At 35.3% G+C, this 26,091-nt stretch overlaps 1 protein-coding gene and 1 pseudogene across 3 annotated transcripts in view; one reads left to right on the forward strand and one right to left on the reverse strand.

Moving 5' to 3' along the window:
* Positions 1-26,091, forward strand: part of HTR2C (5-hydroxytryptamine receptor 2C) — a 326,375-nt gene that overhangs the window by 182,916 nt on the left and 117,368 nt on the right. The gene's annotated exons all lie outside the window — the stretch shown is intronic.
* LOC101177741 lies at positions 8,523-10,441 on the reverse strand (annotated as a pseudogene).

The following is a 26,091-nucleotide window of genomic DNA, read 5'->3' on the forward strand; positions in this document are numbered from 1 at the left end:
ACTGGAGCATGTACAATTGCAAATTAGCCAAGCCACTGAAGATTTTTTTTTTATGGTTTTATAAAATAATTTTTATTTTTCTTAACTTATATGTTTTTTGAGACAGTGTCTTACTCTGCCACCTGGGCTAGAGTGCAGTGGGACAATCACAGCTCACTGTGGCCTTGACCTACCAGGCTCAAGCAATCCTCCCACCTCAGCCTCCCAAGTGTCTAGGACCACAGGCTCACACCACCATGCCCAGCTATTTTTTTTTTTTTTGTGCAGAAACTGGAATCTCGCTATATGTCGCAGGCTGTTCTCAAACTCCTAGGCTCAAGCGATCCTCCTGCCTTGGCTTCCCAAAGTGCTAGGATTACAGGTGTGAGCCACCATGCCTAGCCATATATTTGTTAATATTTGAATTTGTATAATCCATGTGTTATTACTGTAATCAGAAAAATAAATACAGTATTTAAAAATAAAATCTACAGCCAAAGGCCTTAAACTGTGAACAAGAGGACCATTTTTAAATAGCACAAACAGTACTTTCTTTTATTATTATTATACTTTAAGTTTTAGGGTACATGTGCACAATGGGCAGGTTTGTTACATATGTATACATGTGTCATGTTGGTGTACTGCACCCATTAACTCGTCATTTAGCATTAGGTATATCTCCTAATGCTGTCCCTCCCCCCTCTCCCCACCCCACAACAGTCCTCGGAGTGTGATGTTCCCCTTCCTGTGTCCATGTGTTCTCATTGTTCAATTCTCACCTATGAGTGAGAACATGCGGTGTTTGGTTTTTTGTCCTTGCGATAGTTTACTGAGAATGATGATTTCCAGTTTCATCCATGTCCCTACAATGAAGATTTTATATTGCTGTTTTTTATGTAATTGTAAGATCATGACAAATGTGGTTTTTTTGCCCTATTTAGAATAAAGCAGAAAGAGTATTCTGAGTTCGTACTTAGAGTACACATGGGAGAATTAGAACAGGCTGTCTTCTGCAGAGCAAGAGGTTTCCTTATTCTAGATCATAATCATTCTTGGAACCCAAAAGCTTGCACTGGCTAAGAAAAAACCTATTTTCTCCTCAAAATTCTGTAGAACAAAACTTTAAAGGGGAATTAATTTAGAGGCATTTGATATTCATTAAGCACTTATTCATTTTCTATTTTACTTTAACCCCATCTTATATCCCATATTTTACTTTAACCCCATCTTAGCTTAGTATCTCCTTTATATTGATAGGGAGGAAAAAGTTTCTGGATTTACTATTTTAAGAGCAAGTACAAAGGACAAAGCTGAATATGTTCTATTAAACTAATAGCTGAAGCTAACTTTTATGTATTTAATTTCATATGAAAATATATTCAAAACAGAAGGCATATAAAAGATAATAATGAAATATATCTAAATCAAATATATTTAAAATATATATAAAATAAATGAAATATATAATGAAAAGTAAATTCCCTGTTGTTTGAAGTCTTTCTTGTGATGGAAGAAAGTGAAGTGTCTAATTTTGAATTCCTCATAAACCTGATTACAAACTCTGTGTATACATGAATTTCACTAGTGAGTGGCACATATAAACCGTTGTAATCAACCTCAGTGTTCTGTTGAAGGGCAGTTGGAGTAAAAAATAAAGATGACAAGTTATTTCCACTAAACATTATAGTATAATTTGTTTGGTTACTAATAAAAAGGAAATTGTTAAATAGAAAATTATATAAAAGCTAAACATTGATAAGTTAATCATATACGTATTTAAATTTGATAGTTTATAGCCTTTAGCATTAATTCTGGCTAAGAAATACTCTTTTTTAACTAAGTCTTTTTGATCAAATGACTCTTAAGTAATGTTATATTAGTATTTTGATTTTGGTAAGTCACTGGTTATCTCTACAAACTAGATCCTCTTTTATAAATGACTTTTACTGTGCATCTATCTTGATAAGTATTTTAACCTATAATATCTCACTTAGCATCTACTTCACAGGTATTTGTGAATATTAAAAGCTGAATGTGAAAATATTTAGTAAATTTTAACTTAATATACAATTTTAAGGTTATTATTATTTTTAGTATTACATTAAACCAAACCCCTATTTACAAACAAAAAGATATTATGCATATAAAAATGTAAATTATGTATTTTCACATGTACCAAAACAAATGTTCCAGAAGTAGTATATTGGTTCAAATATAATGTAATATAATATAACATAACACAAATATATATTTTCTCAGTTTAAATACAACAGAGTAAGGTAAGCTTCTTGTTATTTAAGTGGAATACGAAAATTAAATGACCACTTCCCCAAACTTATTTCATTGAAAAATATTAAGGCAATTTTTGAAGACCAATGTTTCATAAATAAACTTTTTAGCTTGCATTACTATGACAAATTACTCAATTGGCTTTTACTGTGGGTTATTCACCTGAAAGTTTCATTTTCAGTGACTCATTGTTTACACATAATTTGTAAGCTCTATTTAATTACTTATGTAAATGACTAAACAAAAGATGGCAATTGCAGTGAATCTAAGACTGTACTTAATTCTGGTGTAAACTATTCTAACAATGTAATTAAGAGCTGTCCAATTTATACTTTGAAGTAAACAAAAGATCTTACAAGAGATTGCAAGTGCCATCACATGACACTTCTAGCCTTACCTCATGTTCCCTTGCAGTTTTTTTCAGACACATGTTAAAACTATTTGAAAAAAAAAAGCAGTTAATTTAACAGTACACAAAGGTGATAGTTAATAGGAAAAATAAAATTGTAAATAAAAAAGTAGTGAAACAGCAAAGTTAAACCTAGACTCACCTTTCTTACCTATTGCTATTATTTATTCAATGACTACTACAGTAAAGCTGTGGCCTTGAGGAAATGATTTTATGCTATGAATACAACAACAATAACAAAAATAAGGCTAATAATACATATAAGTACAGTATATTGGGTTCCAGCTAGATGCCAAGCAGTTAAGCATAACAAAATTAAGTAAGGTAGTTATTATTTTTCATTAAATTCCTTTTTGGATTTTTTTCACTATGTTTTTATTTTATTTACTTAAAAATAGTATTAGTGTTTGCTCTGAGGCTTACAAGATACATCTTTTAATTTTTATTCCTTTTTAAAATTGAGATATAAATCTTATACCATAAAATTCACCCTTTAAAGTGTACAATTCAGTGATTTTTAGCATATTCACAATGTTAGGCAACCATCAACTTTAATTACAGTAGAGTTTCATTATCCCATTTTCAGTCACTCCATATATAATAGGCATCTTAATTTGAAACAATCTTGTTAAGATTAACATTAAACTTCAATAGTATGTAGACATATTGCTCCAATATACTTCCATTTCTTCCCCCTTCTTTGTGATATCATTGTCATGCAAATTACAGTTGTATACATTATAATGCATCAAAATAGTTTTGTGATTTTTTTTCATGGAGTTGTCTTTTAAACCATTTGGAAAGAGAAAAGAGTTTTCATTCATGTGGATTCAAGTTACCATCTACCTTTTCATTTTAGTTGAAAGATTCCCTTTGGTAGATATAGGTTAGGTATGCTGACTACAACTTCTATCTTTTTTTTTATTTGGAAATATCTTTCTCTTTCATTTTTTTAAGGAATAGTTTTACTGGAAATAGAATTCTTGGTAGACAATATTTTTCTATCAGCCCTTCAAATATGTCATCCCAATGCTTTCTGGCTCTCACAGCTTCTGATGAAGTCAACTGTTAATCTTATTTGGGTCCCTTTGTGTATGTTGAGTCATTTATCTCTTGCTTCTTCCAGAATTTGCTCTTTGTCATTGCCTTTCAACTATTTGACTATGAAGTATGTAGGTATATATCCCTGAGTTTATCCTAATTGGTGTTCATTGAGCTTTCTGACATGTAAATTAGTGTTTTCTATCAAATTTGGGAAAATTTCAGCCATTGTTTTTTCAAATATCTTTTCTGTATCTTTCTATCCTATCCTTCTGGACTCCCATTATGCATAATTTGATGGTGTCTCACAGGCCTTTGAGGCTTTGTTCATTTTCCTTTATTCTCTCTGTTCTTCAGATGGGATAATCTCTTTTGACTTATCTTCAAGTTTATCTTCAAGTTTATTGTTTCTTTCTTCTGCCTTCTGAAATGTTCTATTAAGCCTATCTAATGAATTTACCATTTCAGTTATTGTACTTTTCAACTTCAGAATTTTTATTCTTTTAAATATTAAATTAATTTGTATATCTTTACTGATTTTCTCTATTTAGTGAGCATTATCATCATAGTTTTCTTTAATTCTTTAAAGATAGTCTTCTTTAGTCCTTTAAACATATTTATATAGCTGATTTAAACTCCTTGTCTGATAAGTCCAACATCTAGGCCCCCTCTGTACACTTTCTATTGACTTCTTTAATTCCTGCCTATATGCCATAGTTTCCTGTTTCTTTTCTCCTTTCTTTCTTTCTTTCTTTCTTTCTTTCTTTCTTTCTTTTCTTTCTTTCTTTCTTTCTTTTTTTGAGGTAGGGTCTCACTCTGTTGCCCAGGCTGGAGTGCAATGGCATGACCTCAGCTCACTGCAACCTCTGCCTCCCAGTTTCAAGTGATTGTCATGCCTCAGCCTACCAAGCAGCTGAGATTACAAGTGCCTGCCACGACACCTGGCTATTGTTCGTATTTTTAATAGAGATAAGGTTTCACCATGTTGGTCAGGCTGGTCTCGAACTCCTGACCTCAAGTGATCCACCCACCTTGGCCTCCCAAAATGTTGGGATTACAGGTGTGAACCACCGTGCCTGCCATACTTCCCTGTTTATTTGCATGTCTTACAATTTCTTGTTGAAACTCGGACATTTTAAATAATATATTGTAGTGACTTTGAAATCACATCTACTGCAACGTCTAGTGTTTATTGTTGTTTATGAGATTTTGTCCTCATTGCTACTTGCTTCAGTTACTTTCCTAGAATACTTCTATAGATTCTGTATTCCTTGCAATATGTGGCTGCTATTTTCTCTGGTAGCATTTTTCTTTGATATTTGTTTTTATTTTTAATCCTTACTTCTTAAGAGTTGCCCCTGAATAAGCATTGTTTGTAGCCAGCTAATGATTGTTCAGAATATTCTATTAAATGTTATGAGCCAGTTTTTCTTCTACCCTGTTCCAAGGAGATTTTTGTGGGAGGTCACACCTTCAAATTTCAGAGAATTTACAAGTCAATATTAGCTTTTACTTCCTGCTTGAGTCCAGCATCAAAGGTAGCTAGAGATGAGTTGTTGGTGTCCTCTCTGAGTTTTCTTGGGCATGTGTACAGACATACACATTTTTGCAGCATTTTAGATCTCCTGAAATATGTTGGAGCGTTTTAGAATCCCTTATGTTGGTCCTTTTGCCATTACCGATGTATTCCTTTTACATTTTTAGCCAGCATCTTGTTTGTTACAACTGAGTTCACAGGCTTAGGCAACTGCAATGTTATTAAATCCAGCTCATGTTATTGTTTTCAAAACTCTGGAGATAAGGCTTTTTCTGAAGAACTGAACTCAGAGTCAAGACAAATAGCCCAATTACCTGGGAATAATGTGTTTCAAAGGAATTATTGTAAATATTGTAGAAATATTGAAAGTGTTCTAAGGATGGGGCTTTACATGAAGCTCCAAAACAAATCAGTTCCCACTCAACTGGCTGGTTACTGTGCTCTGTTACTGTGGTGAGAGGGGAATGAAAGTAGGCCCAAGTGAAAACAACATAGATCCCACTGTTCTAACTGAAGTTCAGTAGACTGTTTTTAAATGAATATCTTTTAAGCCAAATCTATACCTTTGGTTAATTTCCAGGATTCTAAAACAGTTGATTTTTGTAGTTTTACAAGTATTTTTATAGCTTTTATGAGAGAAAGAATTCACCAAGGTTGCCATTCTGGCAGTTCTGTTTTCGTAAGTACTTCTTTATACACCTTGAATTATAATGACGTTTTAAACATAACAGCATAAAATGATTTTACTGCATAAAATTAAAATGATTACTTCATATCATCTACTACCTAATCTGTATTCACTTTTAATAAATGACTCAAATTAGGATATAAATGAGTTGCTTTATTTAAATTAGGTTTCAAACAAGGTTCACATTTTGCATTTGTTTTTTATGAAACTAGATTTTTGTGTATGTGTGGTGGCGGGGCGGGGCATGGTGGGGGGGCCTTGATTCTGACCTTTAGTAGAGGAAACATTTTTCAGAGGGAGACAAAAAGTCGAAGAAGTACTTTAATTGCTGGGGAGACTTGTACATGTTTACGGGATCAAGGGAAATCACTATAGTTTCTGGCTTAAGAAACAGCCCTACTCATGTCTTGTCTAACAAAGGCTAGTAATTCCAGGTTAGCCTAGGGCCCAAGAGATGAAGCAAAAGCTGAAACTGGGAAAAGAATAAATTTAGAAAGGGACAAGGTTAATGAGGAGAGTTGCTAGGGATATAAAATTATTAAGTAAATCATCAATAATGTAACTTGGATTTACGTTGGGGTGCCAGACTCTTGGCGGATTACTCTTTCTTCTGAACTATTTCACCATTCTGCATTTTTACCTTTTCCTTCAGTTGGTTAAAACTAGGGGATGGTAGAGTACTGAAGGCCTAGCTTCAATTTCCAGCTTTTCCAGTAACTGTGTGATCTAGGTTCAGCCACGTGGCTTCTTTGAGCCTCCTTTGATTTGTGAAATGAGAGGACTGGGTTAGATGTCTCTAAACTTGATTTTGTCTCCAAAGTATGATTATTCTAAGGCCTTTCTTAAGCAGGTATATGCAATAAGTAAAAACTGTTTTCAGTAACTGAGCTTAACATTTTTGCTTTCCTCACCCTGAAAATCAGGTACACAAGAGCTTCTTTCCCCCTTTCCCATTATAACTTGTTTTATGGAAAGAATCTTAAATCAGAATTAAAAACTGGTAAACACAATATTAGTAAGATAGAAATATTACCCTTTCTTCCCACTCAAATCTCAAAATAAAGCAGTATTACTGCAACAAGGTATACTTCATTTTTGTAGTAAGAGCCAGTTTCATAAGTGAAACTATATGAAAAAATAACTCTGTGGGAGTTAAAGCAAAATAATGTATTGTGATTGGGAATAGCCAAATACATTTTATGTGTCAGTTTTCCAAAAGTTAAATTTTAAAGTAATCTTGGTTAAATTGGAATACAGACCCTTAAATAATCTAAAAACACAATTTTTTCAGATACCATGGAATCATACCTTTTATCAAGAATAACAGTTAGGTTTGTCAGTGCACTTTGGGATACTGAGCAGATATTTTGGAGATCACTTATGCTGAACAATATGATGCATTTATTCCAAAAATTACAATTGCATATTTTTTGTATTACATATTCTAGTGAGCAAATAAAACAACTGCAACCACAGAATCTATTCAGGAACTAGAGTTAAACAAGTTCCTTTAGAAACTGATTAAATAAACCGTGTAATTTCCAAAATGCCTTTCACTTCGTGCACTTAGCTTTGGTTTCTAAACCCCTTCTGAAACAGATATCTAAATGGAATTAAAACCTTTATTTTACACAGAGGCTTCTCATCCCATCCCACCCTGTGTCCAAACTCCATCATCTTTAACACTTTAAGCAGTTATTATGAACCCAGAAGCCACTAGGGTAGAGATGTTCTAACAATGATCAAAGAAAACAAAAATCATTGTTAAACTATTATAACCCGTGGGTCAAACCACAATCAATATAAAGACACTTATTGAGTATCTGCTCTTTGTCAGCACTGAACAAAACACAGTGAGACGTCATAATACATTAGTCCTTATCCCTGCTTATGAGGGAGTTTATAATATAATTATGTGTATGCATATGTGTGTTTGTGTATGTTGGTGGGAGGCAGAAATTTATATAAAAAATAATGAACAACATGAGGTTATGTGCTAATGATGGAATGCATCGAATAAATAATAGGTGGTTAAGAAGTTCTGAGGAGGTGCATGTCTCCCTAGTCAATTGGTAAGAATAGGGCTCACAATGGTACAATTTAAATTACTATAATAAAGTAAATGGGATATTTGCCCAGCTCCCCAATTACCACATAGATGATTGTTTTCATACTTATATATAGTCACAACACCAACCCAACTTTGAAGGGAAATAGAGAAACCCAATTTTATTGTAGTTACACCTTCAGGATTGCATTTTGCTACGAATAATTTATAAAAAATGCAAGTGCTTATATCTCTGTAACTTTTAGAGATACATTCTTAACACAGTGTTAAACTATATATTTTTGTGCCAATTTTAAATAGTTTTATTTAAGACATTGCATTTTCCACTTACAATACAGTGCTTATAAAGTGCAATGTTATTTCCCTCCCCTGTGCACATGTTGCATATTCAAGTATTGAGAATTCCCAGTAACTTACTGCAGCAGCTGAACTTTTAAAAACTGCCACAGAATTTGCTACAAATTTAGGTCCTTCAATGTTTTAAATGTGTGGAACAATGCTACATCTATATTTATGTTGGCTTAATCAACCTCTTCAATGATGGGCCTTGAGGAAGCACCACCAGAGGAGGCATGCCTCCTGCACTCTGGTACTGCTTGCTAATGATGGGATTGCAGACTTTCTCCAGCTCTTTCTGCTGATGTTCAAATTCTTCCTTCTTGGCAGCCTGATTCTTATCCAGCCAGTTGATAACTTCATTACACTTGTCCAGAATCTTCTGTTTGTCCTCATCATTAATCTTACCTTGAAGCTTCTCATCTTTGACAGTTGCTTTCATGTGGAATGCATAGGACTCAAGTGAATTCTTGAATGACACTTTGTCCCTCTGCCTCTTATCTTCAGCTTTGTACTTCTCAGCTTACTGGACCATACGTTCAATGTCTTCCTTGCTCAAATGGCGCTTGTCATTAGTGGTAGTAATCGTGTTCTCTTTTCTTACACTCTTGTCCAGAGCAGAGACATTGAGGATGCCATTGGCATCAATGTCAAAAGTGACTTCAATCTGAGGAACATCATGGGGTGCAGAAGGTATGCCTGTGAGTTCAAACTTGTCAAGCAGGTTATCATCCTTGGTCATAGCATAGTCACCTTCATAAACCTGAATCAGCACACCAGGCTGGTTGTCAGAATAGATAGGCCGTCAGAAGATCTCTGTCTGCTTGGTAGGAATGGTAGTACTACGCTTGATGAGGACAGGAGGACAGTCCTGACTCCACCAGCAGTTTCAGTACCAAAGGAAAGAGGATTGACATCCAAGAGCAGCAAATCTTGAACATTTTCAGATTTGTCTCCAGATAGGATGGCTGCCTGGAAAGCTGCACCATAAGCAACAGCTTCATCAAGGTTGATGCTCTTATTCAGTTCTTTTCTATTGAATACGTCTTGGAGAAGCTTCTGAATCTTGGGGATATGAGTATAACCACCAATAAAGACAATATCATGAATCTGTGACTTGTCTAGTTTGGCATCTTAAATGGCTTTTTCTACAGGGCCAAGGGTGCCATGGAACAGGTCAGCATTCAGTTCTTCAAATCGGGCACAGGCAATGGATGTACAGAAGTCAATTCATTCTTAGAGAGAATCGATCTCAATACTGGCCTGGGTCCTGGAAGAGAGAGTAGGCTTAGTGTGTTCACAAGCAGTATGGAGGCGTCTTACAGCTCTCTTCTTCTCACTGATGTCTTTCTTATAGTTGTGCTTGAACTCAGCAATGAAATGGCTGACAATTCGGTTGTCAAAGTCTTCCCCACCCAAGTGGGTGTCTCCAGATTTGACCTCAAAGATTCCATCCTCAATAATGAGGATTGACACATCAAAAGTGCCACCTCTCAGGTCAAAGATAAACACATTTCTTTCAGCTCCAACCTTTTTGTCTAAGCTGTAAGCAATATCAGCAGCACTTGGCTCATTGATAATTCTAAGTACATTGAGACCAGCAATAGTTCCAGCATCTTTGGTAGCCTGATGCTGAGAGCCATTAAAGTAAGCTGGCACTGTGACCACAGCATTGGTAACAGTCTTCCCAAGGTAGGCTTCTGCAATTTCCTTCATCTTTGTCAGCACCATAGAGGACACCTTCTCTGGATAGAAGCTTTTGGTCTCTCCCTTGTATTCTACTTGGACCTTGGGCCTGTCAGCATCATTCACCATCATGAAGGGCCAATGCTTCATATCAGTCTAGACAACAGCATCATCAAATCTGCATCCAGTCAGATGTTTGGCATCAAAAACCGTGTTGGTGGGGTTCATTGCAGCTTGATTCTTTGTGGCATCACCGATCAATCATTTAGTGTTCATAAAGGTGACATAGCTTGGAGTGGTTCAATTTCCCTGATCATTGGCAATTATCTCTACTTTTCCATGCTAGAAAATACCCACACAAGAGTATGTGGTGTCAAGATCAATACCAACTGCAGGTCCCTTCGACATGGTTGCTGGTGTGTAGGACCGGCTCTGACTACAAAGAAAGACACAGAAACCTCCAGAACTGCAGGCACATTCAATGAGCTGTATTTACTTCTTGAAAGGGAAAATAGATGTAGTTTAAAATTTCATAGCAAATACTACGGAACAAAAAATGATATCAAAAACATTATGATTAAAAACTCACTGATATGCTGACAAACATATTACCTCAACTATCATCTGCTGAATTAAAATATAGCACCAAAGCGTAAGTAAAATGACAATGAATAAAATGACCAATAAATGTACTAATGCCCTTACAAGGGCTCCCTGTAGTACTTAGTAATGACAATTAAGAAGTATTGTGATTAGGTACTGAAAAGTTGATCTATTTCGATACTTTTTCTGAAGAATTTTCTGATTGCCCTTTTCTGCATTTATATTTCATCTACTTCTAGTCCAGTTAGTTTTATACTTATGTTCTAAGACATGCTTTACTCTGAACAGTTCATAAGGTCTAAGAGGAAAATGACCTTTGAAGGCACTTTCTGGGATAATGTGTCAACATTTCAGGCCACCAAATATTATTGAATGCCCATTCTGTGTTAAGCATTGCACTTGGCATTATGGAATACAGAGATGTGTACCAGGGCCCTAGCCTCCAAGAAAATGCTTCACTTTTAGAAATATACTTAAATAATTTAAAAGGGTTATATAGTGTAGAATTTTCTAACTTGGTGTGACGAGATAAAATATCTAATTTTCAACATCAGCTTTGAAAAACTTGTGGAGAGTTTTCTATTGGTATTTATTTATTCATTTATTGAGACAGAGTTTTGCTCTGTCACCCAGGCTGGAGTGCAGTGGCACAATCTTGGCTCACTGCAACGTCCGCCTCCTAGGTTCAAGCGATTCCCCTGCTGCAGCCTCCCGAGTAGCTGGGATTACAGGCGCGCACCACCACGCCTGGCTAATTGTTGTATTTTTAGTAGAGACAAGGTTTCCCCGTGTTGGCCAGGGTGGTGTCAAACTCCTGACCTCAGGTGATCCGCCCGCCTCGGCCTCCCAAAGTGCTGGGATTACAGGGTGGAGAGGTTTTTAAATTAGTACTGTCCAAATTCAGTGACTCTGACTAATGGTAGCTAATGGAAAGCTGAAATGTTCGGTTCCAACGATAATCCTGAGGCAAATAGTGGTTTTGTTACTTTCCTTAAGAGACAGAATGAATTCCTGTAGAAATGCATAATGCCTATATTTACATAACAGAAAATGTTCGGCAGAAAATTCGGTAGTGCTGTCATTGTACGAGTTAGTATCTTTCTTTTTCTGAAGATATTTTTTAATAATGAAAGTAGAATGTATTGGAGGTGCCACGTCAGTTCATCTGTCAATAAACATAAAATACCAACTCAGTGGTATTTTCCGAGGTGTTGTAGTGAAGTAGAACTTGAGTTTTGGTATCACATGAACATAGGTTTAAATCCCTACAATCTCACCCTTTTAAATTACCTCTTATTTCTAAATAAACATTTTCTCACCCACATTAGCAGGGAAATAGCCTGGTATTGAGGGTTAGAGGTTAAGCTCATAAAGTATCTGGATCTTAGTACATGTGATATTTTAATTATTAACAAAATTATTCTTAGGAATTGATTTTATTAGAACATTATTTTAGAAGAGATCAGGCAAATTATATTTAAGTTCACATGGTAGAAACTTCTGAGAATCTGTCCTAGTTGAGTGGTAATATAGTAGGATGAGAAAAGCAATGAGGAAAAAAAGGAGAAAATCAGCGTTTTTCAAAAAAACAGGCAATAACTGCAATATCGCATAAGTCAGCTTAGAAATGGAAGTGCCTTCCAGACCATAGTACAGTATTGGATTAGTGTTTTTGTATGCTACATATATGTCTTAGTGAAGGCAGAAATGATCATACACAATTCATTTCCCATTTTTCATGTAAAAAAAAAGTTTATGTCTGCCATTATATTATAGAAGCAGAGCTATCTAGATAAAGCCTCATCTGTAAGAGATAATGTCTGACCTTCAGGACACAGATGGAGGGCTGTGCTACTGGGCCAGGAAAATTTGCTATTCCAAGTCAGCAATAGAAAACGTTAAGTTCCTGGCTAGTAGTCCAGTTCCCATTTTAATTCTCTTTACTATCTTTTTGAACTCTTCATAAACAAAAGAAATGGAGAATAAATATATATAGGGCCAAGTGATTAAACAGAACTAAAAGTTCCATATATAAATCTTATGTTCTTAATTATAGAATGACCAGCCTCCCCAGGATTCCATTTTAGAAGATATTTGGCAAAACATCAAATTGCCACTTGGTGCGGCATCATTTTTTAATTTTCTTTAATTGTCTAGACCTGAACTTAGCTCAGTACAGTAGATATCAGGACAGTGGAAGCGCACGCAGTTAGAAGTATGTCATCTTGGGGGGAGACTGCAGCTGATATCTTAAATATTTGACATATTCATAATATCTTTTGAATATATCTCTGAACAACCTTGTAAAGTGAATAAAATAGGCAATTTTCTCAAATTTTAGATGGGAAAACTAAATTTCGAAGTTACAGATAGTATGTGGCAGAACAGGCACTAAAAGGAGCCTTCTTTCCCCCTTACCTACAACTATTAGAACCACAGAATATGTTTTCTCTTGTGTCTTTCAGAGTGTACCTGTTAACAGTACTGATGTTTTGCATATAGGTTGGTGCAAAAGTCATTGCGGTTTTTGCAATTACTTTCAATGGCAAAAGCTGCATCTCTAATGCAGCTTTTTATTCTAAGTAAAAATCCTTCCAGTCAATCAGGGTAAGTCTTTCACATGGACATTAGGGTCTTGAGCACATTCAGACTCACATTGCCAGTACTCTGGAAGGCCACAGGGATATTTTCATAGTCAGGTATTAGCAGCTATCTCAAATAACAAGCCTATACTTGGATTACAACATCTCTTCGGCTCAGCTTCTTGCTATCTTTTGTTGCATGTCAACTCATTTGTAGGAGGATTGGAGACATTGGGTACAAGAAGATACTTTGTAAGTTTATGAATGAATTCTGCTCTATGTAAGATGATAGACTAGGTTTTTGGAGGTAACACTATCAAACAAGTATATTGGATGTATATGTATGTGTGTGTGTGCATATGTGTATATACTGTCAGCCTTTTGCATCTGGAAATTCAACCAACCACAGATCAAAAATATTTTAAAAACAACAAAAGTAACCAAACAATGATAAAAAATAATACAAATAAAAACAATACAGTATAACAAGTATTCACATAAGATTTACATTGTATTAGGTATTCTAAGTAATCTAGAGATGATTTAAAGTATACAAGAGGATGTGCATTGGTTATATGCAAATATTATTTTATGTAAGGGACTAAAGCATTTGCAGATTTTGGTATCTGAGGGTGTCCTGGAACCAATCCCTCATGAATACCGGGAAACAACTGTGTGTATGTATATACACTCACACACATATGTATATATGCATGTATGAAAGTATCAAAGAGCTGACATGAGAGTAAAATTATATGTAAATTAGAGAGTAAAATCTATATGAAGGATGGAACCCAGATGTGGGCAGCTCAAGACTGAGCAGCTATTGTCTTGTGGAAATTTGCTAAACAAGGGAATTTTTAAGTATGCAGAGGATTCAAATAGAAGGTTATCCTCCTTTAAGCTGACACCCTAATGAACTATACCATAAGTATAAGGATAAAACAGAGGTAAACATGAACCACAACCTCACCCTTAGGGTCTGCAGGAAAAGGTGCCTTAGAATTGAGGGGAGGAGTAAACCTGTCCCTGATTATTTTAAACCACAAGCCAGAACTCACAGTGATTTGTCATCCAGATTCACATCAACTGGGTTGTCCAGAAAGTTCAAGCTATAAATTTTGTTGATAATAATTTTGGAATGTATGCCCCTAAAGGTCTGAAAGAAGCAAATGCAAATATTCTCTGAAAAGCAACCCCATTCTAAAAATAATTTTCCAAAGAGAATAAGTAGCTCCTTGTGAAACAGCAACAATTAGGCACACACAAGTTCAAGGTACCACTGGTAAGAGGCAGAGAAACAACAAATATAATAAATATACCTGAAAAACTTCCGATATTGTATCATCAGACATTATTACTATCAATAAGGAAAAAAACTATAAGATGAAAAATTTCTACAGAGAACAACATCTATAAAAATGGCCTGGATTATCTGAAAAAGAACAAAGTGGATCTTCTAAAAATTAAAAACAGAAACACCATCAACAACAAAAGTAAGAGTAAATTAAGAGCAGTTTAGGCAAAGCTGCAGAGAGAATTCGTAAACAGAAAATTATCAGAAGAAAGTGTCAAAAATGCAAAAGAGGGAGATGTTGAAAACATAAGAGAGGTTAAGAAATATGTAACATAGGCTGGGTTCACTGGCTCATGCTTGTATTCTCAGCACGTTGGAAGGCTGAGGTGGGAGGATCACTTGAGGCTATGATTTTGTGACCAGCCCGGGTAACATAAAAAGACCCTGACTCTACAAAAAAATTAAAAAATAAAAAAATTAGCCTGGTGTGGTGGTGTGTGCCTGTAGTCCTACCTACTTGAGAGGCTGAAGTGGGAGGATCCCTTCAGCCCAGGAGTTCAAGGTTACAGTGAGCTCTGATTGCATTGCTACACTCTAGCCTGGATGACAGAGCAAGACCCCATCTCTCTCTCTGTCTCTTTTTTTTTCCGAGACAAAATCTCACTCTTCCGCCCACTTTGGAGTGCAGTGGCATGATCACAGCCCACTGCAGCCTTGATGTCCTCAGCTCAAGTAATCCTTCTGCCCCAGCCTCCTGAGTAGCTGGGACTATGAGTGTACACCATCACACCCAGTTAATTTTTAAATTTTTTGTAGAGACAGTATCTTGCTATGTTGCCCAGGCTGGTCTTAAACTCCTGAGCTCAAGTGATCCTCCCACCTCAGCCTCTGAAAGCGCTGAGATTACAAGCGTGAGCCACCACATCCCAGTCAACCCTGTCTAAAAAAAAAAAAGTAACATACAGTGAGAAGTAAGCAAATGTCTAATTGGGATTGAATAGGAACAGAGAAAGAGATTGGGTTAGAGACAGTATTTGGAAACAATATAGTTAGAATTTTCTGGAGATAATCAAAGACATCAAAGACTTAAGAAGACCAATGATTACCCAAGCAAAACAGATAAAAATAAATCTACACCTAGATATGTCACAGTGGAACTGCAGATAACCAAAGACAAAATTAAATCACAAAAGCAGTCTGAGAAAAATGCATATTACTCAAAGGGAACTATTAAACTAATAGCTGACTTCTCCAAAAAAAAAAAAATCAAAGCCAAAATAATATATTCAATATGTTATATGAAAATAACCGCCAAGTTAAAATTCTGTATTCAGTAAAGTTATCATACAAGCATGGGTGTAAAATAAATACAGATGAAAATGGAGGAACTTTCTAACCAGTAACTCCTGTTTTAGGAATTTGAGAAGGAAGTATTTCAGTAAAAAGGAACATGATTCTAGATAGAAGGTCTGAGGGGCAAAAAAGAATGAAGAGCCAAGTAAATGATGAATGTGTGAATAATTCTAATGAAATATTGACTTATAAAACAAAATTAATAATATTTTGGGTGGGCATGGTGGCTCATGTCTGAAATCCCAACACTTTGGGAGGCCAAGGTGGGAGGAATGCCTTAGCCCAAGAGTTTGAGACCAGCCTGGGCAATATAGGAAGACCCTGTCTCCACAAAAAAATTAAAAGATTAGCTGGGCTTGGTGATGCACACTTGTGGTCCCGACTGCTTGGGAAGCTGATGTGGGAGGATTGCTTGAGCCTACAATAACAAGGCTGTAGTGAGCTGTAATTGCACCAACGCACTCCAGCCTGGGTGACAGAGTGAGACCCTGTCTAAAAAAAAAAGGTGTCAAAATAGTGTCTTAAGTGAGTACATTTTTTAAGAAGATAAAATACAAGGCAAGAATAACATAATTCAAAGTTGAATTTAAATGTTCTAAATTCATTGTATTGTCCAAGAGGAAAGATACTTATTAACTTCAGACTTTATGAAACACACACACACATTAATTTAATTTATAAAATAACCAGTAAAAGAAAAGGAAAAATGTGTACAACTTTGTAAGAGAGGCAGACAGAAAAACTGAGATGTTAAAAAATGATTAATATAAAAAGGGCAAGAAAGGAACGGAAACAAAAAATTAGCAGAATAAGTAGACTGCATTAAATAAAAGAGTAGCTATAAACCCAATGATATCAGTATTTACATTAAATGTAAATGGTCTAAAATTTCAGGAAAAAATTTTCAGACTGGGTTAAAATAACGAAATAAAATAAATGTAATAACAAGACAAAATGAAATAAGACAAAAATGAAATCTAAATCTACACCATCTACTATAAATACATTTAAAGCATAGGATACAGAAATTTTGACATTAAAAAGACAGCAAAATACAACATATAATTAGTAACTGAAAGAAAGATGTTATAGCTACTGAAATAGATAAAATAGCTAAGAGAGTAAAAGAACATTACTGGAGACATAGCTGTTAACTTCATAGTTATACAAAATTCTATTCACCAGGAAGATACAGCAATTTGAAACGTGTATTTATGCAATAGCATGGTTACCAAATATATAAAGTAAAAACTGACAGGAATATGAAAACAAATAGATACTTTCACTAATTGATAGAACAAGCTGGAAAAAAATCTAAGTTTATAAAATATTTGAAAAACATGACTGACAAAAGTGAAATGACTATATAATATTCTGCGCCCAAATGTAGAATACAAATTATTTTCATGCACACAGGGAACTTTGACAAAAGTTGACTATTTACTAGCCCATTGAGAAAGTTTCAATAAAGTTAATGAAATTTAATTCATACAAACACTGTTCTCTGACCATAAACATATAAGCTAAAAATCATGTATAAAATGACAACTAGAAAATTAGCAAGTATTTGGAAATTACTAAACATTTTGAAATAATCCATGAATCAAAAATCATATTGAAAATTAGAAAAATTAAAAAAACTGAACTATAACAAAATACTAGATATCAAAACTTGCCAGATGAATCTAAAGCAGTATTTAAAACAAAATTATCAGGCTTAAATGCATACATTATCAAGAATAAGGCTGAAAATGAATGAGCAAAGCATACCCTCAAAAATTAGGAATTGCAGACTAAATTAAACCTAAGGAAAATAGAATGGAGACAATGATAAAGACATGAGCAGAAACTAATTAAATAAAAACAAAACTGTATCAAATCAAACCAAGCATTGGTTCTCTGGAAAAAAAAAAAAAAAGACAAACCACTGACTAGAGTGATTAATAGAGAGAGAAAAAAAAGAAAGAGAAGGCACAAACAGTGAATATCAGGAATTGAAACAAAAGGATATCACTGAAAATGCTACATAAATTGACATAACAAAAGGATATTATAAATAATTTTATGCCCAGAATTGAAAAGTTAGAAACGTACAAATATCTAGAAAAATATAACTTGACAATACTGGCAGTTGTAGCTTGTGAGGTCCGTCCAAGGAAATTACCACACACTTCGTGGCTTAAAACAACAGAAATGTATTCTCTCACAGTCTGGAGGCCGAAAGTCCAAAATCTAGGTTGGTTCTTTCTGGAATGTCTAAAGGAAAAATCATCCTAGCTTGCGGTAGTTGCCGGCAATCCTTGATGGTCCTTAGCTTGCAGATGCATTACTTCAATCTCTGCCTCCATCTTCACATGGCCTTCTTCTTGTACATCTCCTGCTTGCTTAAGTTGCCCTCTTCTTTTTTTTTTTTTTTTTTTTTTTTTTTGAGACAGAGTCTCGCTCTGTCGCCCAGGCTGGAGTGCAGTGGCACGATCTCCGCTCACTGCAAGCTCCGCCTCCCCGGTTCACGCCATTCTCCTACCTCAGCCTCCCGAGTAGCTGGGACTACAGGCGCCTGCCACCGCGCCTGGCTAATTTTTTGTATTTTTAGTAGAGACGGGGTTTCACCGCGTTAGCCAAGATGAACTCCATCTCCTGACCTAGTGATCTGCCCGCCTTGGCCTCCCAAAGTGCTGGGATTACAAGCGTGAGCCACCACGCCCGGCTGCCTTCTTCTTACAAGGAGACTAGTCATATTGGATTTTGAGCCCAACATAATCCAATATGACTTATCTTAAGTAATTATATCTGCAAAGACCGTATTTACCAATAAGGTCACATTTTGAGATTCTAGATGGACATGAATTTGGAGGGACACTATTCGATTCAGAACACTGACTTAATGGGTCACAGAAAATGTTAATGCTTTTATAATCATTAAAAGAACCAAATTTCTTTCCACTATGACAATTCCAGAAGTAGATGGCTTTATGTGGCTGGAGAGTTCCACAAAACATTAAGGAAACAAAAATGTCCAATCTTATATAAAGCATTACAAAGAAATGAAAGCAAAATGTTATTTCCAATTTTATGAATGTAGAATAACTTTGATATTAGTGAGAAAAAAATACAAGAGTAGCTCAGTTATCAACATACATGCAAAAAATCCTTAAAAAACTAGAAAATTGGTCTTAAAACATTAGAAAATTGAAGGAAGCGACTTATGAAAAGAAAAATACATTATTACCACATTAGGTTTATCTTAGGAATGCAAAGTTGGTTTAACATTAGAAAATCAATTAGTGTATTTACAGCTTTAACAGATTAGATTTGCAGATTGATATGGAGAGGATGGACTTTTCCATAAGTGGCTCTGGAAACACAGGGTATCAATATGGAAAAAAAATCAGGCCACTCCCTCATACTATACCCCAAATAAATTAGAGTTGCATTATAAACCTAAATATAAAGTACAAAATTATGAAGATTTCAGAAAATGATATGACAGAATATTTACATGATCTTGCAGTAAATGAAGGATTTCAGAAAGCAGCAATTTAAAAAAGCAATACATCTGACTACATTAAAATACAGAACGTTGGTTCATCAGAAAACACCCTGCAGTGAATTTTTATGGAAATTATACTTCAATAAAAGATGGGGAAAATCCAAAAACTGTATGACACCTGGCAGGGTCAAAAAATAAGCCACAGAGGTGGCAAACATATTTGTAATACAAGTACCCAGAATAAGAGTAGTAACCAGAGCATATAAAAAACATTGATGAATTAATAAGAAAATAGCAAACAATGCAATTTGAGAAAAGGACAAAACATTTCAAGAGGCACTTCACAAAACAAATGCAAATGGACAATAAATATTTGTAAAGATGCTCAAACTTAGTAATCAGGGAAACTAAAATCGCAAATAAATGCCAGTTAATAGTCACCAGACTGGCAAAAATTAAAAGTGTAACAATACTTATGCTGGCAGGCATATGGAGCCATAGGAACTCTTATATACTTCTTGTGGAAATGTAAATTGATACAAACTATATTAAAAAGCAATTTAGCATTATATAGCAGTAGAAAAGAGTGAACCCTATGATCCAGAAATTCCATCCTTAGGTGTATAGCCTACAGAAAGGGTTACACCTGAGCACCGAGATCCATATAAAAGAATTATTTGTAGCAGTATTGCTAGTAATTATCCCAAACTGAAACAACTACTACATTGTAAAAGCAACAGCAAAAAAATACTGAAATTTATGCCTTTAATAATACAATCAAGTACTGTGCAGGTGAAGAAGCTGAGGCGGAAAGAAATGCAAATGTTTACTCCAAATCACAACAATTAAGTGGCAGAGGTAGGGTTTGCCTCCAAGCAATCTAACACTAAGCCTTTAGCTATTATATTATACTCTGCTGCCTCTCATGAATTTGTTATGGGTGGAAAGGAATAAAATTAGGTTGAGGTATATGAAATTGATATTTTTGCAGGTTAGGGAGTTGATTATTAGCAATTTGATATGACTCAGACTAATAGTTTAAAAGTTCTGAGCCCAATTGGCCTGAAATCATATAGTCCAGTTAACAGCCTACTTCTCCCTAGGGGTCTCAGTTTCTAAGTTGTGTTTTATCAGTTAAAAAAAAGGTGGGATTTTTGTTTTTTTGTTTTTGTTTTTGGGTGTTTTGTTTTGTTTTGTTTTGTTTTTTGCTTTTTTCCCCTAAAAGCCATCATTGCTAAGTATTCTGGTTGATTCTTTCTCCTGGTTTTCATTTTATTAAGTGGCTGTGGCACAAAACACAGGCAACTGAAGTGAAAGCAATTACAATTTTCTACATCTGCCAAGAAATATAGTCTTTGGCATGCGTTTGTACTAGCCACCCACTTTTGAGCAACAGAGATTCTTTCCAAATTCAAAGACCCAGACAAATCTTTTTCTGGACCACGTTACATCCTGAATAAGAGGGAGCCATCTGTCCTTGGGCCTGGTTCCCCAGAGGACTGTATACAACACAAATCCACCGATAAAATTGAAAGAGCCTTCCAAGATGTTATAGAAGCCAATTGTTGTAGTACACATTGCATCAGTTTGCATGCAGAAAAATATCTACCAGAACTATATTTTAAGGTTTTAAGAAGGTGGTAGAACACAGAGGAGTATGAAAAGCAGGTCATGAAAAATTGGGTTCCAGAAAATATTTATGATTTCACAAGTCAGAAATCTGTTGGGTATGGAAAAAATTAACTGAAAGTTTATAAATGCTTGAGAGACCTCATCTTGAATACAGGAGATTGAATTAAATAGCTTAGAAAAGGAAAAATATAAAATGGCCATTCAGTTTTGCCCTAAATGGTTCTAATGGTTGAAAGCCAGGGTTTTCTTTTCATGAAGAAATAAAGACATCAAAACTAAATTAGAAATCCTCAAAATAGGCCAGGTGCGGTGGCTCACGCCTGTAATCCCAGCACTGTGGGAGGCCGAGGAGGGCGGATCAGGAGGTCAGGAGATCAAGACCATCCTGGCTAACACGGTGAAACCTCATCTCTACTAAAAATACAAAAAATTAGCCAGGCGTGGTGGCGGGCGCCTGTAGTCCCAGCTACTCAGGAGGCTGAGGCAAGAGAATGGTGTGAACCCGGGAGGCAGAGCTTGCAGTGAGCCGAGATCATGCCACTACACTCCAGCCTGGGCAACAGAGCAAGACTCCGTCTCAAAAAAAAAAAAAAAAAAAAAAGAAATCCTCAAAATATTCCCTGGAATAATGGGGAAATTAATTTTTCGATACATTTTGAGTTCAGATAAGGGTTTGAAGAATGAGAAAATCCTGTTAAAGTTCAGGAATAAGTCCTGTTTTTTTGTTTTTGTTTTTTTTTGGTTTTTTTTTGTTTGTTTGTTTTTTACCCAATAGTATTAATTAAACTAAGAGAAAACTAACTAATTTCCTGATTTCCTGTTCCTACCCCTGCATTTCCTCTCTTCTATCTCTGGACCAACTACAGATTTAGACTAACCATATACAGTTTGGATTCTAATAACATTTTTACCCTTCGTGAGTTCATGAGTATGGATTCTTTTTTATTTTTATTTTTTGAGATGGAGTTTCATCCTTGTTGCCCAGGGTGGAGTGCAATGGCACCTTCTCGGCTCACTGCAACCTCTGCTTCCTGGGTTCAAGCAATTCTCCTGCCTCAGCCTCCCAAGTAGCTGGAATTAGAGGTGTCCATCAGCTGCCCAGCTGAATTTTTTGTATTTTTAGTAGAGATGGGGTTTCACTATGTTGGCCAGGCTCATCTCGAACTCCTGACCTCAAGTGATCCGCCCGCCTTGGCCTCCCAAAGTGATAGGATTACAGGGGTGAGCCACCGCACCTGGCCCCATGAGTATGGATTCTAATAACATTTTTACCCTTAATGAATATAATCTTCCCAATTCAGATGACATGAGGTATAGATACAAGCAAATTCAGGGACATTTTTTTCAAACAGTATCTTGCTCTGTTGTCCAAGATGGAGTGCTATGGCATAATCACGGCTCACTGCAGCCTCAATTTCCCAGGGCTCAAGTGATCCTCCCACCTCAGACTCCTGGGTAGCTGGGACTACAGGCATATGCCACCATGCCCAGCTAATTTTTGTATTTTTTGTAGAGATGGGGTTTCGCCATGTTGCTCAGGCCGGTCTCAAACTCACAGGATCAAGCAATCTGCCTGTGTCAGCCTCCCAAAGTGTTGGGATTACAGGCATGAGGCACCATGCTCAGTGGGATATTTTTGGAAAATATTGTCAATATATCTCATATTCAAGTTTTCATCTTCCTACTTTAACTTATGTTTGGCATAAAATGACTTTATTAATGTCAGTCTTTTCAAAGTAAACTGAAAGAACTATTCGAAAAATTACAGTTCTCAAGAAAACTGAGACCTCCTCCTTAGTGACATTATCTCAAGAAGGAAGTTATTTGCTTCACACTTTTGGTGCAGGGATAATTCTATAGGAAAGAACTTGCAACAGTTTAATTACCCTTTTGTGATAATTTAAAAAGAAGACTACTTGAGATTTTAGCTGTGCCACAGAATGCCAAATATTTTAGTGTATATTTACTAATATTTAGTCTTGTTTTGTTACTATGTAAGAGATTTAAGATTAATGTTTTATCATGCTTTACATTTACAAGGAATGGAATATCCTCGTACTTCTCACTGACTGCAGGCATACACCCTATAAAATGTGGAGGCAGATATTCCCAGGGCTTCAATTTCTCATTGGAATTTAAGGCTTTCGAAAGTGTCATTAATTCTTTCTCAGTTGATTCCTGCAAGGAGGCTAATCTGTTCCAGGCCTTTCTCAGAAAGAAAGAAAATAATTAACTAATTAACAATAATTAGAAGTGATCTTAATTGTTAAGATTTAAAAAAATGCTAACGACCTCTGAAAATAAAAAAAAATGGACTTTGAGCTTAGAACATAGAGACCATAGAGGTCACAAAAGGAAATATTGCTAGCATACCCACAGCTAAGGTCAATATTGATAAGAAGGATAAGAAGTTTGTGTCTTATCCAAGGACTCTCATAAACTCATGATTCCTCATCTTTAAAATGGGGATGATCATAGTATATGCCTCACCTGGTGTGAGGACTAAGGCACCTTAGGTGTGGGATATAAGGAATCGTGTATGAGGACAAAGCACCTCTAACAGTGCCTGGCACATAGTAAGCAACATGTAAGTGTTGCCTACTATTATTGTAAAGTAATATGTTTAGCATTCTAAGAATTTTGTTTTATTTCCTATCAAGTTTTTATATTTATCTGCAGGTACTTAAAGTGTCTTTTGAACAATATGCTGACTTGGGTTTGCACTTCTAAGCGTTTATATTTTGGTTACATTTTGCATAAAATAAATAGTTTATTCTGAGATACACTGTAAGTGATTTGAGTAGTCTGTGAGAGATATTGCTGCATTGTTTTTGTTATTCAGTCATATTAGAACCTAAAAATATCTGTATAGTACATGGAGTTTGACGTCTGTCCCCTTTTTACAGATCTCTAGGGACAAGATCCCATCCCACTCTTCTTTTTCGGGATAATCAAAAACCTTATGGTATTCAAGAAATTCCACATTAGTTTAAATGTGAATATCCAGTTCTATGTCCTTCCAAATCCTTACTCCTACTCATTTTATTGCATTTATAATGAGTTTTAAATGCAATTTCTTCCCTATTATATGCATATGTTTGAAGGAAATAAAGTTTAAAAATACCATTACAATGAAATGTTTTACAAAATCAAAAAGATTCCTAATCCCAGCCAATTAACCACTTAGGTTAGGTAATATTGAAGTTGACCCACCTCATTACAGCAAAAATAATTTTCTACTTTATGGGAGTTCATTGTAATTGGATGTGTGATAGATAAACAGATAGACTTTCATTCTATTTGTAAAAATTCATTTTAGAAGTTTAAAAATAAGCACTTAAACCAATGTACATGTCTATTAGAGGCATAGGGTAGAAAATGAATACCCCTTTTCTTTTTCTCATTTAGAAAATAGCACTGCTTAACTTCCAACAATATATTAAACAGATTATGACACTTGTTTCATCTGCATTTAATGGATTACATGAAGATTTAATCACAAAAAGAGTATTTTGCCCATTTCTTCGTATTCACAAGTTTTATTATGGAAACAATATAACTATTCTTTATGCTCAAGATTATTTAGTTCATCACTGAAACATTTGGAATTTTTAAAATAAGCAAATGAGAGGTTGCAATGAGCTGAAATCACATCACTGCATTCCAGCCTGGGCGGCCAGGGGAGACCCTGTCTCCAAAAAAAAAAAAAAAAGCAAACAAAATGTTTCATATATTTTTCTAGCAGTATCAAAGAAGAGAAATTGCCAAGATCTTTTAAATTCTGAATAAATATGGCTTTCTGACCATGCCAATTAATAGCGCCATGAGCACATCAACCAAACCCACAAATGGGCTTACATAATACATAATAATAATTCAATCACATTATAGAATTGATCATAAGATTTGCAGAAAAATTAAATGGACCAACACATTTATCATGTTCTGGTACATTAATCTGAGTGTGCTTATGAATATTCAGATACAAGCATATAAATGAGTATAGGAATGCATACTTACATAAAACATTTACACCAACACATCAAAATTGACAGAGCAGTCTATGCAAATTTTCTTAGCTCATCTTTAATCCACAGGAAATGAAACTATTATTACTTTAAGAAGAGATAATCCATTGCATTGGTATGAGGGAGAGGGAGGTTATGGGGTAGAAGAAAGAAGTGAATTCTTCCTCTCTTCTCAGAAAACACTGGAAAATTTCCTCCCACTCCCAAGTTTATACCTATTTAATTCAAAACTATAAGTAGGAAAATGGAATAGCTTGAGCCAAATTTTCTTCAATATTTGCCAATTAGAGATCTGAGGTTCATTCATTCATTCATTCATTCAGATACTGAGTATTTATACTAGGTGCTGGGTTTACAGTGATAAACAAAAAGTATAGTACTTACCTTAAAGGAAATTGAAATCTCGTAGAGAACCACAGACAATAAACACACAGACACACACACACACGCACACACACAAAAAGAACTGTTATCTAATGTTTTAATTAAATAATTATAAAATGGCTAAGGAATTTGGTAAATTTGAGTTTACTAGTCCATATTTCCCATACCTAAACTTGATACGTGATCTTTAGATGGCCATTTTCATTCATTGTAGTCACAATTCTTAGAACGTGATCACGTGCGTCAGAATTTCTTGATATTTGGATCAGCATTCAAAACTCACTGTTCCGTGTGATCTTTCTTTTAGAAAGACAAATTCTACTATTAAGCCCCAAGGTCTATCCATTATTGTCCAGGCATATAATACTTTTCTATTTTTGGTTTTATTTTTATTTTTTTATTTTACTTTAAGTTTTGGATACATGTGCAGAACGTGCAAGTTTGTTACATAGGTAAATGTGTGTCATGGTAGTTTGCTGCACCTATCAACCCGTCACCTAGGTATTAAGCACCATATGCATCAGCTATTTGTCCTGATGTTCTCCCTCCCCTCACCCACACCAACAGGCCCTAGTGTGTGTTGTTCCCTTCACTGTGTCCATGTGTTCTCATTGTTCAGCTCCCACTTAGGAGTGGAAACATGAGGTGTTTGGTTTTCTGTTCCTGTGTTAGTTTGCTGAGGATGATGA

Source organism: Nomascus leucogenys, chromosome X (genome assembly GCF_006542625.1).
Source record: "Nomascus leucogenys isolate Asia chromosome X, Asia_NLE_v1, whole genome shotgun sequence".
In the NCBI taxonomy this organism is placed as follows: domain Eukaryota; kingdom Metazoa; phylum Chordata; class Mammalia; order Primates; family Hylobatidae; genus Nomascus; species Nomascus leucogenys.